This window comes from Mustela lutreola, chromosome 5 (assembly GCF_030435805.1).
Source record: "Mustela lutreola isolate mMusLut2 chromosome 5, mMusLut2.pri, whole genome shotgun sequence".
In the NCBI taxonomy this organism is placed as follows: Eukaryota; Metazoa; Chordata; class Mammalia; order Carnivora; family Mustelidae; genus Mustela; species Mustela lutreola.
In genome coordinates this window covers 142,883,498-142,899,377 of record NC_081294.1, presented here as the reverse complement: position 1 = coordinate 142,899,377, position 15,880 = coordinate 142,883,498, and positions in this window count along the sequence as shown.

The following is a 15,880-nucleotide window of genomic DNA, read 5'->3' as shown; positions in this document are numbered from 1 at the left end:
ACGGTATCCAGCAGTTTGAGTGAACTCAAGACAGGCTTCTCTGTGCCTCCTGGCCCGGATTTTCCTTTTCCTAAAGCATTTGCTTGAGAACACTTGGAATCATAAGTTCTTTTTCTGCCTCTTGAGAGATAAATCTCCAAGAGTCTTGCCAGTTTTACAGCCCAGAAACAGCTTTCTCAAGGACTGGGAGCCATCCCTTTGAAATGTAATCATCAAGAAAGATAGCATCTGTGTCTCGGTCTGTGTGGGAGGGTAGAAGACACCATTCAATGAGCGAATTAGCGTCACTTGGCAAACATGAATGGTCTCATCATCTGGACCCATTCCTCTTTGGCTGTGGACAGTGCTTTTCTGCTAGCTCACCCCAGTGCTTAAAAATTCTCCTGTGTTTGTTCCATTGGAGTTGATTTTCATCTCTGTCCAAATGGAATAGTTTTGAATCAAGTCCTACCTGTTTCACACCATCCATCCAGTGCAGTTTTTCTTTGGCACCCAGGTAAAGAGAAGTATCTCTAAGCTTTATCTATCTCCATCTATGTACCTCTCTTTCTTTGGGTGAAGAACCTCGAGAAAGGCATACCCAAGGGAATATAGCAGCCTGTTTGATCGCAGCAGGAGTTTGATTTTTCAATCTGTCTTGAAGACTCATTCTACTATAATTCATACTTCATCATTAATATCTTATTTTTGTATTTTAAAGATTTTATTTGTTGAGGCACCTGGGTGGCTCAGTTGTTAATTGTCTGCCTTTGGCTCAGGTCATGGTCCCAGGGTTCGGGGATTGAGTCCCACATCAGGCTCAGTGCTCAGTGGGGAGCCTGCTTCTCCCTCCCCCACTCCTCCTGCTTGTGTTCCCTCTCTCAGTCAAATAAATAAAATCTTTAAAAATAAAAAAATATTTTTTATTTGTTGATTTAGAGAGAGAGGAGGGGGAGGGGCAAAGGGAAAGAGAGAGGATCTCAAGAGGACTCCAAGCTGAATCAAGAGTCAGTCACTTAACCAATGGAGATACCCAGGCGCCCCTTATTTTCATGTTTTAGGGGCCATAATTGCTACTGAAACTGGGAGGTTACCTTTTTGAATATTAAGTGATACTGCAGCACAAAAATAGGAAACCAGTCACTGGCAGGGGGAAGTATTCTGATTCTTAAGCCTTTGTCAGTAGTGTTTTATAAGCTTGTTCCCTCATTTTCTGCCTTGTGTGGATATTCTGATTCTTGGGGCTCTCCTTTAAATAGAAGGATTGTTGAAGAGCTATAGGAAGGTGGGGGATGAGCTAAAAGGTATGATCTTTCTCTTGAGGACTAACGAGGTACTGGCTATGGGGAAGACATGAATGAAGTTCACATTGTGACAAATCCTACCTGAGTATTGAGGATCAGATTAAAGATTATTCACCTTTGACGTATTAATAGGACAAAACTTAATTTCCTGTGAGTAAGATAACTACCTATTTTGGTGAGTAAAACTATATGAAATTCTGATAAACAGGGTCTGTCAATTTAAGATGGTTTATTTCATCTTCATAAAGACTTACATTCACCTGAAAATACCAAATACAAAGGACAATATTTTTCTATTGGAAGATTCTAGAAGAGCTTTCTAATTCTACAGCATCATACTTTGACTAAACACAATAAAGGATTAAGGTAAATCTTTCATATATGTAATCTAAAAACACAAATATCACAGAAGGCTAAACCAATATGTTAATATATTAAGATTGGCTTTTCTCAAACATTGATTTATTTTGAACACTTTAATTTTTCACAAAACAGAAAGTCTAATGTTGTCGGTCTTTAAGAAGGCTATGAGAAAGAGAAAACAGAACCCTGAAAGATAAAAAATTAATTAGATTTCTTAGAAAAAGTAAAAAAGTGGCAACGTTGTTGAATGATAAGATGAAACTATTCCATGAAATAGTTGTTCAAGCTATATATGCTCCTGGTGTAATTGTGCATTTGTTCACAAACATGTGTGAGTATTTTTATCACTGGTATATTCTTAAGAGGCAAAATTGGGAAATAAAGTATCAAATTATGGAGAAATATATGAACAAAACCCAGCATTGTAGTCACATTTTATTTCCATAATATAGTCAAAATGGGTAAATCAGGTTTGCCTCTGTCAGTAGAGACTGGTCTTAACAGCACTGTGTAGGAGTATGCTGAGGGGGGAAAAATGAAAGGGACTTAGAAGAACTTGAATAGAACACAATTAGGATTTTGAAAAATAGGACACTGTGGTGTCATCTACAGATTCATAAAGGCTGCTCCTTTCTTTAAAGTGTGCACTGGAAAAAGGTGCTTTGGATTGAGGAAGGGGAGACTGGACAGTGAATTGAGCTGAGAAACTACCACTTATTTGCAATATGTTATGTCTTAAAATCTGAACTACGCAAATATATTTGAGTTTATTTCACTTCATTTTAAAATATTCCATAACAAATGAGACAAGAGAAATTAACAGGATCGTAGGGGAAGGGAGGGAAAAATAAGACGAAATCAGAGAGGGACACAAACCATAAGGGACATTTTTTTTTTCTTTCCTTTCCTTTTTTTTTTTTTTTTTTTTTTGTTATATATTTTATTTATTTGGCAGAGAGAGAGAGAGAGAGAACAGCAGGGGGAGCAGCAGAGGGAGAAGCAGGCTTCCTGCTGAACAGGGAGATGTGGGGTTCAATCCCAGGGCCCTAGGATCCTGACCTGGGCTGAAGGCAGATGCTTAACTGACTGATCCATCCAAGTGCCCCACTCATAATCATAGGAAACAAACTGAGGTTTAGTGGAGGGGAGATGGGTGAGGGAATGTGGTAATTGGTGATGGGCATTAAGGAGTGTACTTGGTTGTAATGAGCACAGGGTATTACATACAACTGATGAATCCATGAACTCTACCTCTGAATCTAGTAATAGAACATATGCTAATTAGTTTAATTTTAAATAAAATTTTAAAAATTAAGTTTAAAAATCAATTGATATGACTTATTTCGCTAAGCATGATACGCTCTAGTTCCATCCATGTTGTCGCTTAAGTGGGTAGGAGAAGAATAAATGAAACAAGATGGGATTGGGAGGGAGACAAACCATAAGTGACTCTTAATCTCACAAAACAAACTGAGGGTTGCTGGGGGGAGGGGGTTTGGGAGAAGGGGGTGGGATTATGGACATTGGGGAGGGTATGTGCTTTGGTGAGTGCTGTGAAGTGTGTAAACCTGGTGATTCACAGACCTGTACCCCTGGGGATAAAAATATATGTTTATAAAAAATAAAAAATTAAAAAAAAATCAATTTATATGTAGTACTACCATTGTTTTAATATTTTGTATTTCATTAGATGGTCAAATAAACCTAGTTTTTTTATTTTACTATAAAAATATTTAACTTTAGTAGATTAGAATTTTAAAAATCCATTATTTATATTGACTGATTTGAATATGAAGGAAAAATATAAATATGAAGGAACTAATACTTGAATCTGAGGAAAACAATATATGCTTAGAAGGAAAAAATGGCTTGTATTTTTTAATACATTTTACTTTTTAAATTTTATTTTATTTTTTCAGTGTTCCAAGATTCATTGTTCGTGCACTACACCCAGTGCTCCATGCAATACATGACCTCCTTAATACCCACTACCAGGTTCACCCAACCCTCCACCTCCTACCCCTCCAAAACCCTCAGTTTGTTTCTCAGAGTCCACATCTCTCATGGTTCATCTGCCCCCTGACTTCCCCCGACTCACTTCTCCTCCCCTTCATCCAATGTCCTCTGTGCTGTTCCTTATGCTCCACAAGTAAGTGAAACCATGTGATTATTGACTTTCACTGACAGCCTTCCCTTTGAGAGCAGGAACACGATGAAGATGCTCACTCTCACCACTGTTGTTCAACATTGCACTAGAAGTCCTAGCAACAGCAATTAGACAACAGAAAGAAATGAAAGGTATTCAGATTGGCAAAGAAGTCAAACTCTCTCTCTTCATAGATGACATGATACTTTATATGGAAAATCCAAAAGACTCCACCCCTAACCTACTAGAACTTGTACAGCAATTCAGTAATGTGGCAGGACACAAATTCAATGTATAGAAATCAGTTGCTTTCTTATACACTAACAATAAAAATATAGAAAAGGAAATGAGAGAATTGATTCCATTTACTATGTCTTGTATTTTTTAACACTTTTTAAAGTAGTGGTACACCCAACATAAGGCTCGAACTCAGGACCCAAAGCTCAAAAGTCACATGCAATACCAACAGCCAGTCGGGCATCCCCTTTTCTTCTTTTTTTAAATGAATGCAACTGATGAATTACTGAACTCTGAAGTTTGATCTGAAACTAATGATGTGCTATATGTTGGCTAGTCGAATTTATTTATTTATTTATTTATTTATTTATTTATTTATTTTTAAGAGTTTATTTATTTGATGGATCACAACTAGGCAGAGAGGCAGGCAGAGTGAGAGAGGGAAGCAGGTTCCCTACTGAGCAGGGAGCCCAACTCGGGTCTCGATCCCAGGACCCTGGGAACATGACCCCAGCCAAAGGCAGAGGCTTAACCCACTGAGCCACCCAGGTGCTCCGAATTTATTATATTTTTTAAGACTTTATTCATTTATTTGACAGAGATCACAAGTAGGAAGAGAGGCAGGCAGAGAGAGAGGGAGACGCTGGCTCCTCATTAAGCAGAGAGCCTGATGCAGGGCTCAATCCCAGGACCCTGAGACCATGACCTGAGCTGAAGGCAGAGGCTTAACCACTGAGCCACCCAGGCACCCTAGCTAGTTAAATTTAAATAAAAGATGTTATTAAGAATGTTAAGAAAATAAATGAAGCCAAATTAGAGAACTTTTAAAAATGTCTTCATATTTTACCACATACATACTTCCCAAATCATGGAATTACTAGCATTTCTTTTAAATTGAGCCAGAAACAAGTCATGTATTTTGTGTGTGTGTGTGTTTTTTTTAACTTGTATGATATTCAGAAATCAAATGGGGTTAAAATAAACCAATTGATAGATGGAAGCAATTGGTTATTTTCTGAATAGATGAATAGACTCTTCGTTAGGATGGTACAGTAAGTCCTTGCCTTTTATCTTGGCATGCCGTGCCCTTGTTGATCTAGCCCAAATTATTCTCCACTCATTTTCCATCAACCTTCCTTCATAGACAAAGTCCCTATCTTAACTGTCATTCAAACGTGTCCTGTATCCATCTAACTCTGTACCTTTACTGCTTCTTCACATGTCTGTCACATAGTCCCATTATTTTTTCAAAAAATGAGATTTATCTAACCCTCCTAATGAAGTAGATTTGGATCTAAAGCTACAAATATTTCCTCTGATAGTTGATGAAGTGTATTTTAAACCTCTTCATTTTATCATACGGAAGTTTTTGCAGAGCTGTATACATTACATTAATCTTAATCATTACATGCCTGGCACAAGAATATTTCTGAGTAAGAGACTAATTAGATATCCTTTTCTACCAAAGTTTGATCTTTAACATATATGCCATCTGTTCATACTGCTCAAGAATAATTTAAAGTAATTTGTCTCCCTAATTGAAATAGTAATGAGTTCTGAGCTGTAGTTTATTGATGCAAAATGACGCCAGTTGAAGGCAGTAGCATGGTATGTGAATTAAAAGATCAGCCCAGTTTTGACCAAGGTGTTCTGTGTTGTGTACTAAATCATTTTCTTAAGGAGTCTTTTTGAAAATGAATTTTCTTTGGATTCATTTTATTGACAAAAATCTCTTAAAATTACTTATGCATACATTGGAATTGAAAATAAGCTGTTTTTCCACCTTAACTAAATTTAGTGTGGGGTATGCTATACCTATGAGGTACCTTTGAGTATTTAAATATGTGAGAACATGAATGGGCAAGGGTATATGTAATGTATAAAAGGTTTATGAATAGTGTCCTATGTCTTGTCATGGTTAAATTCCAGATCTAAATTGCACCTGCTAAAAGCTCCAATGAATTATTAATGTTTTAATGCATTTTCACCAGTCCATTGAACCCAAGAAAAACCTACGTATCCTTCACTGGAATGTTAATACTTCTGTTTTCAAATTTTCTATTGGCTTCTTATTCTATTTCCTGTTAAAACATAGCTTTAATCACGTATATGATGATCGAGTTAGTCTTACTGTTTTGTTACTCTGTTATAAACTATTTGAACTGCTTTGCATTCCGCTGTGATGAATGTAGACACATAAATCTGGGGTACCCACTTAGTAACTTAATTGTCTGCAGGTCTTAGCCATAACTTGTTAATAAAGAATTATGAGAAATACTTCACAACAATAAAATATTTAGTAAAATATAAACCAATATTTGCAGCCCTAACATTGAAGTTACTTATAATCAATTCAGAAGCAGAAAATGTGACCTTATCCTTGGAAATTTTCTTTGCTCCATGGTGTAATTTCTTATATTAATACAGCCACTTGCACTTATTTTTGTTAAGATTTAGTTCTTTATTTTAGAGAGCAGGTGGGAATGGGTAGTGAGAGAGCAGGAAAATCCTGAAGTAGATTCCCTGCTGAATGCAAAGTCCCACTTAAGGCTCAATCCCAGGACCCTGAGATCATAACCTGAGTGCAAGGGAGAGGCTTAACCCACATAGCCACCCAGGCACCCCTCTGTATGTTGTCTACAAGAGACCCATTTTGAACCTAAAGATACACCCAGACTGAAAGTGAAAGGATGCAGAAGCATCTTTCACGCCAATGGGCCTCAAAAGAAGGCTGGGATAGCAATTCTCATATCAGATAAATTAGACTTTAAACTAAAGACTGTACTCTTAATCTCACAAAACAAACTGAGGGTTGCTGGGGGGAGGGGGTTTGGGAGAAGGGGGTGGGATTATGGACATTGGGGAGGGTATGTGATTTGGTGAGTACTGTGAAGTGTGTAAACCTGGTGATTCACAGACCTGTACCCCTGGGGATAATAATATATGTTTATAAAAAATTAAAAAAAAAATAAACTAAAGACTGTAGTCAGAGATACAGAAGGACACTACATAGTCCTTAAAGGGACTATCCACCAAGATGATCTAACAATTGTAAATATCTAAGCCCCCAATATGGGAGCAGCCAATTACTTAAGAAAACTTTTAATCAAGATAAAGAGTCATATTGATATGAATACACTAATCGTAGGAGATCTTAACATGCCTCTCTCAGAAATAGATCATTGAAGCAGAAAATCAATAAAGAAACAAGAGCATTGAATGACACATTGGACCAGATGGACCTCATAGATATATATAGAATATTCCACCCTAAAACAACAGAATATTCATTCTTCTCAAGTGCACATGGAACCTTCTCCAGAATAGACCACATACTGGGTCACAAATCAGGACTCAACCAATACCAAAAGACTGAGATTATTCCCTGCATATTCTCAGATCACAATGCTTTGAAACTGGAGCTCAATCACAAGGAAAAGTTCAGAAGGAATTCAAACACCTGGAAGCTAAAGACCACCTTGCTTAAGAATGCTTGGATCAGGGGCGCCTGGGTGGCTCAGTGGGTTAAATCGCTGCCTTTGGCTTGGGTCATGATCTCAGGGTCCTGGGATCGAGTTCTGCATTGGGCTCTCTGCTCAGCAGGGAGCCTGCTTCCCTCTCTCTCTCTCTCTGCCTGCCTCTCCGTCTACTTGTGATTTCTCTCTGTCAAATAAATAAATAAAATCTTAAAAAAAAAAAAAAAAAGAATGCTTGGATCAACCAGGAGATCAAGAAAGAACTGAAACAATTCATGGAAACCAATGAGAATGAAGACACTTCTGTCCAAAACCTATGGGATACAGCAAAGGCGGTTCTAAGGGGGAAATGCATAGCCATTCAAGCCTCCCTCAAAAAAATTGAAAAATCCAGAATACACCAGCTGTCTCTACACCTTAAAGAACTGGAGAATCAACAACAAATCAAACCAACTCCACACATAAGAAGGGAAATCATCAAGATTAGAGCTGAGATCAATGAGGTAGAAACCGGAGATACAGTAGAACGTATCAATGAAACTAGAAGCTGGTTTTTTGAAAGAATCAATAAGATCAATAAACCATTGGCCACACTAATCCAAAAGAAAATAGAGAAAGCCCAAATTCATAAAATTATGAATGAAAAGGGAGAGATCACAACTAACAGCAAGGAAGTAGAAACAATCATCAGAAGTTATTATCAACAGTTATATGCCAATAAGCTTAGCAATCTAGATGAAATGGATGCATTCCTGGAAAACTATAAACTACCAAAATTGAACCAGGAAGAAATCGACAACCTGAACAGACTGATATTTAGTAACGAGATTGAAGCAGTGATCAAAATCCTCCCAAAAAACAAGAGCCCAGGACCTGATGGATTCCCTGGGGAATTCTACCAAACTTTCAAAGAAGAAATAACACCTATTCTCCTGAAGCTGTTTCAAAAAATTGAAGCAGAAGGAAAACTTCCAGACTCTTTCTGTTAAGCCAGCATTACCCCGATCCCCAAACCAGACAAAGACCCTACCAAAAAAGAGAATTTTATACCAATATCACTGATGAATATAGATGCTAAGATCACAACAAGATTCTAGCCAACAGGATCCAACAGCACATTAAAAAGATTATCCACCATGATCAGGTGGGATTCATCCCTCTGCTTATTTTAAATAGTGCTGTTATTACAGATTTTTCCTCCATCCTTTAAGTTTTAGCCTACTTACATTATTATAGTTGTAATAAGTCTTTCTGTTGATTGCATTTAGTCGTATTAACCCATTATGATAAATTCTGCCTTTAAGTTGATATTTTTAGATTCTTTTAATACAGTTGTAAAAGTCTGAATTTGCTATGTTACATTTTATTTTCTGTCATTTTCTTCTACTTAATACTTCATGCTTTCTTGGATATTTATGAAAGATTTTTAGTATTCTTTAACTTCTCGATCGTGACTTTAATATTTCATGGTTTTTATTACTTGAGGGCTTACAAAATCCATATAGAACTATGTTCAGAGTAGCCCTTTTTTAAAATTGGAATGTAGAAATGTTATAATTATAGGAATTTCTTCACCTCTTGTTTTAATGCTTTAGTTGTCTTAGTGCTACACATCTCCATCTATTTATATAATCCTTTTAAATATTGTTGAGTATTTTTTTGCTGTGCAGAAAATTTTTACCTTGATTAAACCCCAATAGTTGATTTTTGCTTTTCTTTCCCTTGCCTTAGACATACCTAGGAAGATGTTGCTACAATTGAGGTCAAACAGGTTGCTGCCTTTGTTATCCTGTAAATTTTTTTTTCTTTTTCCTCTAAGATTTTGATGGTTTCCTATCTCACATTTAGATCTTTCAATCATTTTGAGTTTATGTCTTATATGATAAATAAAAGAGGTCCACTTTCATTTGTCTGTGTATGGCTATCCAGTTTTCCCAACCCTATTTGTTGACAAGACTTTTTCCTCACTGGATAATCTGTCCTGTTTTGTGAAATATTGATGACCATATGGCTGTGGGTTCATTTCTGGGTTTCCCACTCTGTTCCATTGATCAGTGTGTCTGTTTTTGTGCCAGGACCGTCCTGTTTTGATGACTGCAGCTTCGTAATAGAGCTTGATGTCCAGAATTGGGATGCCACCAACTTTGCTCTTCTTTTTAAAGATTGTTTTTTTGGATTTTTGAGGTCTTTGGTGCTTGATACAGATTTTAGGATTGCTCTAGCTCTGTGAAGAAAGGCTGGTGATTGCATTAATGTGTAGATAACTTTGGATAGTATAGACAGATTAACAATATCTGTTCTTGCAGTCCATGAACATGGGCTGTTTTTTCTCATTAGACAATGTTCTAAATGTTTAAATGTCAAACATACTTTGAAGAATTCAGAGAAGAGTAGTTCATTTACAATTTTTATAGCTTTTTCTTCATTCTTATTTTCCAAGTTTCCTTCTGAAACTATTTCCTTCTGTAGTAAGAATTTTCTTGGGACACCTGGTTGTCTCAGTTGGTTAAGTAGCTGTTTTTTTGGTGTTATTTATTTATTTATTATTATTATTTTTTTTTTTAAATTTTTTATTTTTTATAAACATATATTTTTTATAAACATATATTTTTATCCCCAGGTCTGTGAATCACCAGGTTTACACACTTCACAGCACTCACCAAATCACATACCCTCCCCAATGTCCATAATCCCACCCCCTTCTCCCCAACCCCCTCCCCCCGGCAACCCTCAGTTTGTTTTGTGAGATTAAGAGTCACTTATGGTTTGTCTCCCTCCCAATCCCATCTTGTTTCATTTATTCTTCTACCCATTTAAGCCTCCATGTTGCATCACCACTTCCTCATATCAGGGAGATCATATGATAGTTGTCTTTCTCTGCTTGACTTATTTCGCTAAGCATGATACGCTCTAGTTCCATCCACGTTGTTGCAAATGGCAAGATTTCATTTCTTTTGATGGCTGCATAGTATTCCATTGTGTATATATACCACATCTTCTTGATCCATTCATCTGTTGATGGACATCTAGGTTCTTTCCATAGTTTGGCTATTGTGGACATTGCTGCTATAAACATTCGGGTGCATGTGTCCCTTTTATTTATTATTATTTTTAATGGCTTGCTCTTGATCTCCATTCAGTTCTTGATCTCTGGGTTGTGGTTGTGAGTTCAGGCCCCACATTGGGCTCTGCACTGGGTGTGGAGCCAACTTAAAAAAAAAATTATTTTCTTTAGCAGTTGCTTAACTTGCTTTTAATATTTTATATATTTATTTATTTGAGAGAGAGATCACAGTGGGAGAGTGATAGGGAGAAGCAGACTTCCCACTGAGCAAAGATTCCAACACAGAGCTCCAACCCGGGAGCCAGAAATCATGACATGAGGTGAAGGCAGGTGCTTACCTGTCTAGGCCCCGTGAGGTGCTCCTTTAGCAGTTCTTTTGATGAGGTCTGTTGGCTATGATTTCCTTCTTCTTCTTTTTTTTAATCAGTAAAATGTCATTGTAACTTAATTATGGATATTGTCACTGAATTCAAAATGATAAGATGACAGATATTTTCATTTAGCACTTTGAAAATATGCCAATTAAGTCAGTGCATGAGAAGATAAAGAAGGTATGAAGTATGTGTGTATAAATACATGTATAATATTTCTATATTTTATGTAATATTATTGAGCAATGAGATGGAAAGAATTCTATTTTCTTGCAACATGGCTGAAAGTGGGGGACATGATACTAAGCAAAATAAGCCAGACAGGAAAAGACAAATACTATGATCACAGTTATATTTAGAATCTGAAGGAAAAAAAAAAAAAAAAAAAGAAACAGTAGAATGGTGGCTCCCAGGGGCTACTGGACAGAGGGTGTAGAAATGGGGAGATGTTGATAAAAGGGAACAAAGTAGGATTTGAATAGGATATGTCTAGAGATCTGGTATATAAGCATGATTCCTATATTTAATAATACTGAGTATTGAGTATTACTCAATTATAATATTACAATTATAGTATTACTCAATTACTCAATTATAATAGTACTGAGCCCTGGATATATGCCAAAAGAATAGATTTGAGGTACAAGTGTCTCTTACACAAAATAACTAAATAAACCTGTTAGTTTGATGGTAGTAATCATTTATATATGTAATACATATTATATAAAGTTACCATGTTGTACACCATAACTACATATATAACTTTTATTTAAAAATCAGTGAAAACAAAAAGTTCTACTTTCTTCTGACCCTTATGGTTTTGCTGAGAAATCTAGTCATTTGAATTGTTTGCTCCTAATACCATACTTTTTTTTTCTTTCCTGGCTGCTTCCAATATTTTTTTTAAAGATTTTATTTATTTATCTGACACAGAGAGAGATTACAAGTAGGCAGAGAGACAGGCAGAGAGAGAGGGGGAAAGCAGACTCCCTGCTGAGCAGAGAGCCCGATGAGGTGCTCGATCCCAGGACCCTGAGATCATGACCTGAGGTGAAGTCAGAGGCTTAACCCACTGAGCCAAACTGGCACCCCAAGCTTTCAATATTTTTTTGAATATATTATGTTTTCAATAGTTTATGATGGCTTTGAGGAAAGATCTTTTGGGTTTTTCCATTAGGGACTCATTGAATTTCTTGAATTTATAAATTTATGTCTTTACATTGGAAAAGTTTTCATGCAGTATTTCTTACGATACTTGGCAGCACCACACTTTTCTTGCCCTTTGGGATACCTATGACATGAACTTGGGAATACTTAAGAATGTCTAACAATCTCTGAAGTTCTATTCAGTTTTTTGCTTTTTTTCTTTTCTATGCTATTTAGATAAATAGAAAATAGGCTCTAAGAATTAATTGACTCTTTCCCTCTGTTCAATCCACGCTACTATTGAGAAACCATCCAGTGAGATTTTTACCTCAGTTATTAACTTTTTCATTTCTAAAATTCCTGTTTGTTTCTCAATCTTATTCTCTGTTGACCCATTCTATTTTTTCTGTATTTAAAAGAAAAAAAATCACCTATTGGAACATTTTTAAAATAGCCACTTAAAGGTCTTTATCACTAAATAGGTTATCTGTGCAATATTGGTATGTTTAATTTTTTGTGTGCAATTCTTTGTATGCCAAAAAATGATAAATTGTAACCTGGTTATTTTTTAGTATTATGTTAAGAACTTTGGGTCTTATCCATTTCCTACTGATGATGAGGCTATCTTTGTGTTGGTAAGTGGTCAGTGTGGTTAATGAAAGTTCAGGCCACAAGTTCCAACATAGTTTTGTGGACTCTGGTTTCACTGAGATTTTTCCAAATCTGCATTGCTCTTTGAGGACATCCATATGACACCCAGGTGATCATTATGGAACCAGGGTGATTATCTATGCTTCGGTTCAGTTTTCTAGGTTTTTGATAGGCTTATTAAGGACAAATCCATGGGGTAAGCCCAGGAGTTGATAAAACAGCAGCAACAAACCAAACCAATATAGTGTTTATTTTCTAATTCCTTTCACTTTGCCATCTTTCTTGCAATTTCCTGTTCGATGACATTACCCTTGTCATTCAGTGAAAAACTTGGAGCACTAATGAACTTACTCTGCTGTACACTTTTGTGATTACACCCCTGTCTGGCATGGAGTAAAGGGAGAAGGGAAAGTGAGGGAAAATAGAACAGTGTGGAATGGCCCCACACTCTTGGAATTGCAGGTTCCCTGAATGAAGATGGAAGTAAGTTTCCATTCCCCAGTGCTTAGCCTCAGGTAGTTTCCATCAGCTTCTGCTGCCACCGTGAAGATTGGCTGGTGGATTGGGCAGTAACGTAACAGAGAAAAGAAAAGAAAAGGTATATTTCCATACTCAACTGAGCATTAAGAGTTTTGTTTTGTTTCTCTCTCTCTCTCTCTCTTCAAGACAGTATTTTAGGATGCTCTCTGTATGAGCCCCAATGCTGATTGTGGTTTCTGTCATGAGTTCAAGCTAGGGAATATTAGGGGTCAATGGTAACTGTTACCAGTTCAGTGATACTTTACATTTGGTGTTCTTAATCTGCCTGCTACTATTTATTTTCATAGTCTTCAAACAGCTGTTCTCTGTGGTCTTTTCAGGTTTTATAATTGCACTCAGTGGCAGAGACCAGATGGAGTATGCTTACTCAGTATTACCCAGAACAAGAGTGGATACAAAAATATTCATGTTCACAGAAATTTTTAGAATGATGTTTAAGAAGCTGCAGGGTTAGATTGTGATATCAAGGAAAATTGAGTTTTGTTTTGTTTTTTTAATATTCTATACTGTGTGAAAAAAATTTTTTGGCATGTGTTCTTTCATTTTGTAAAACATTTTTGTGGTATAGTGTTTGCCAGAATGACCTTGATTATTTTCCTTGTATTAACTTTCCATGATATTAATATACGTATAACCAAGGGGTAGAGACTATTTTTTTTTTAGTCCCTTCAAACTGCGCTGCCTTGGGACTTTTTTTTTTTTTTTTAAGATTTCATTTGCTTATTTAAGAGAAAGCTCAGGCAGGTGAAGGGGCAGAAGGAGAAGAATAAGCAGACTCCCCACCTCTGACCTGTGATCATGACCTGAGCCAAAGGCAGATACTTAACCAACTGAGCCAACCAGGTGCCCTGAGATTTTATTTATTTATTTTTTTTGATAAATAGAATGTGTCATGATAGTGTGTCCATGTAAGCCTAAACATTAAGACACCTGTCATGCTTTTGCCTTTTCTGATTAAACATTATGAGTGAGTCCTGCTTGAGACCAGTCCAAATTATGAGCTTAAAAAATTGGATGCAAATAAATTGTTTTTTTTTCTTTTTGAAGATTTTATTTATTTATTTGACAAACAGAGATCACAAGTAGACAGAGTGGCAAGCAGAGAGAGAAGGAAGTAGGCTCCATGATGAACAGAGAGCCCGAGGCAGGGCTCTCTAGCAGGAATTGTTAGATCCTATAATAATTTCCTGACCTGAGCAGAAGGCAGAGGCTTTAACCCACTGAGCCACCCACACGCCCAAATTGTGGTACTTCTGAGTCAAAGTAGAATTGTAAACCAATACCACAATGAATTATAATAGATACATACACATGTAATTCTAAAAACTTTTTGACTTTAAGACTTGACCTCTCTTTCTCTGACTAGGTGACCTTGGTTTGACTAAATATTTAAATGTTTGAGGTAACTGTATAAATTAAAATAGGTAGATTTCCATCTGACCACATAAACAAAAATACTTTGTGACATCTTCACTTATGCACATCTTTTTGTCCTATAGTGGATTGCCTCTTCTGCAAAGAATAAATCTCATTTTCTACTAGGCTCAAATTGCCAAAAAAAAAAAAAAAAAAAAAATTAAAGGTGACTAACTTTACTTTCTTGAATTGATAAATTTTCTTATGTTCTCTTGCTTTCCTACTCAGTTCAGTGGAGTCACCAATCAAAACAACAGGCAGAGGGGCAGCTGGGTGTCTCAGTGGGTTAAAGCCTTTGTCTTCGGCTCAGGTCATAATCCCTGCATCAGGGTCTCTGCTCAACAGGGAGCCTGCTTATTCCTTCTCTCTCTCTGCCTGCCTCTCTGCCTATTTGTGATCTCTCTTTGTCAAATAAATAAATAAAATCTTAAAAAAAAAATAACAGGCAGAATCAGATGGTCTTTGCGATGATGAGAGGTCAATTTACTATGTAAAGAATAAGTAAAATGAAAAAAATAAAGCAATTTAGCAAGAAGTAAGTTCAACGAACACATACTTCAAATTAAAGTGTACTCTCAAACATTATTCATTTATGGCTTTTTAGTTTATTGCATTAGTTATCAATTAAATTCAACAAAATTCTACCTCTTGTGGAATTTTATTTCTTCTGGGCATATGTAACTCCAAAAGAATAGACTTCCTTCCTTGAAACACCTATTTTTACAATTATTGAAATTCTCAAGATTTTGGGGTACATTTGTTAAACTGTTGGTAACTGGCATAACATCTGACCTAATTCTAATTTGAAGAACATATTTGGAGCTTAGGTATATCATTATTCATAATACTTTTCTAATTATATCAAAGGAGAGAGAACCTTTATGAGAAAAGAATGACATTCAAAGAAAACTGGACTATTTTTTTCTCAAATGTGGATAAAAACACTTTTTGCTAATTCTTCTGTTGCTAATATCTTACTATAAAATATACAGGGAGCCTGCTTCTCCCTCTGCCTCTGCCTGCTGCTCCCCCTGCTTGTGCTCTCTCTCTGTCAAATAAATAAATAAAATCTTAAAAATATGCAGATGGTCTCAGTATTATTCTTGGCAAAGTATTGACCTACACACAATGGAAGTTTGATAAAATAGACCCTTCATAAACTGAGGTATGTTTTTTCCAAAATAATG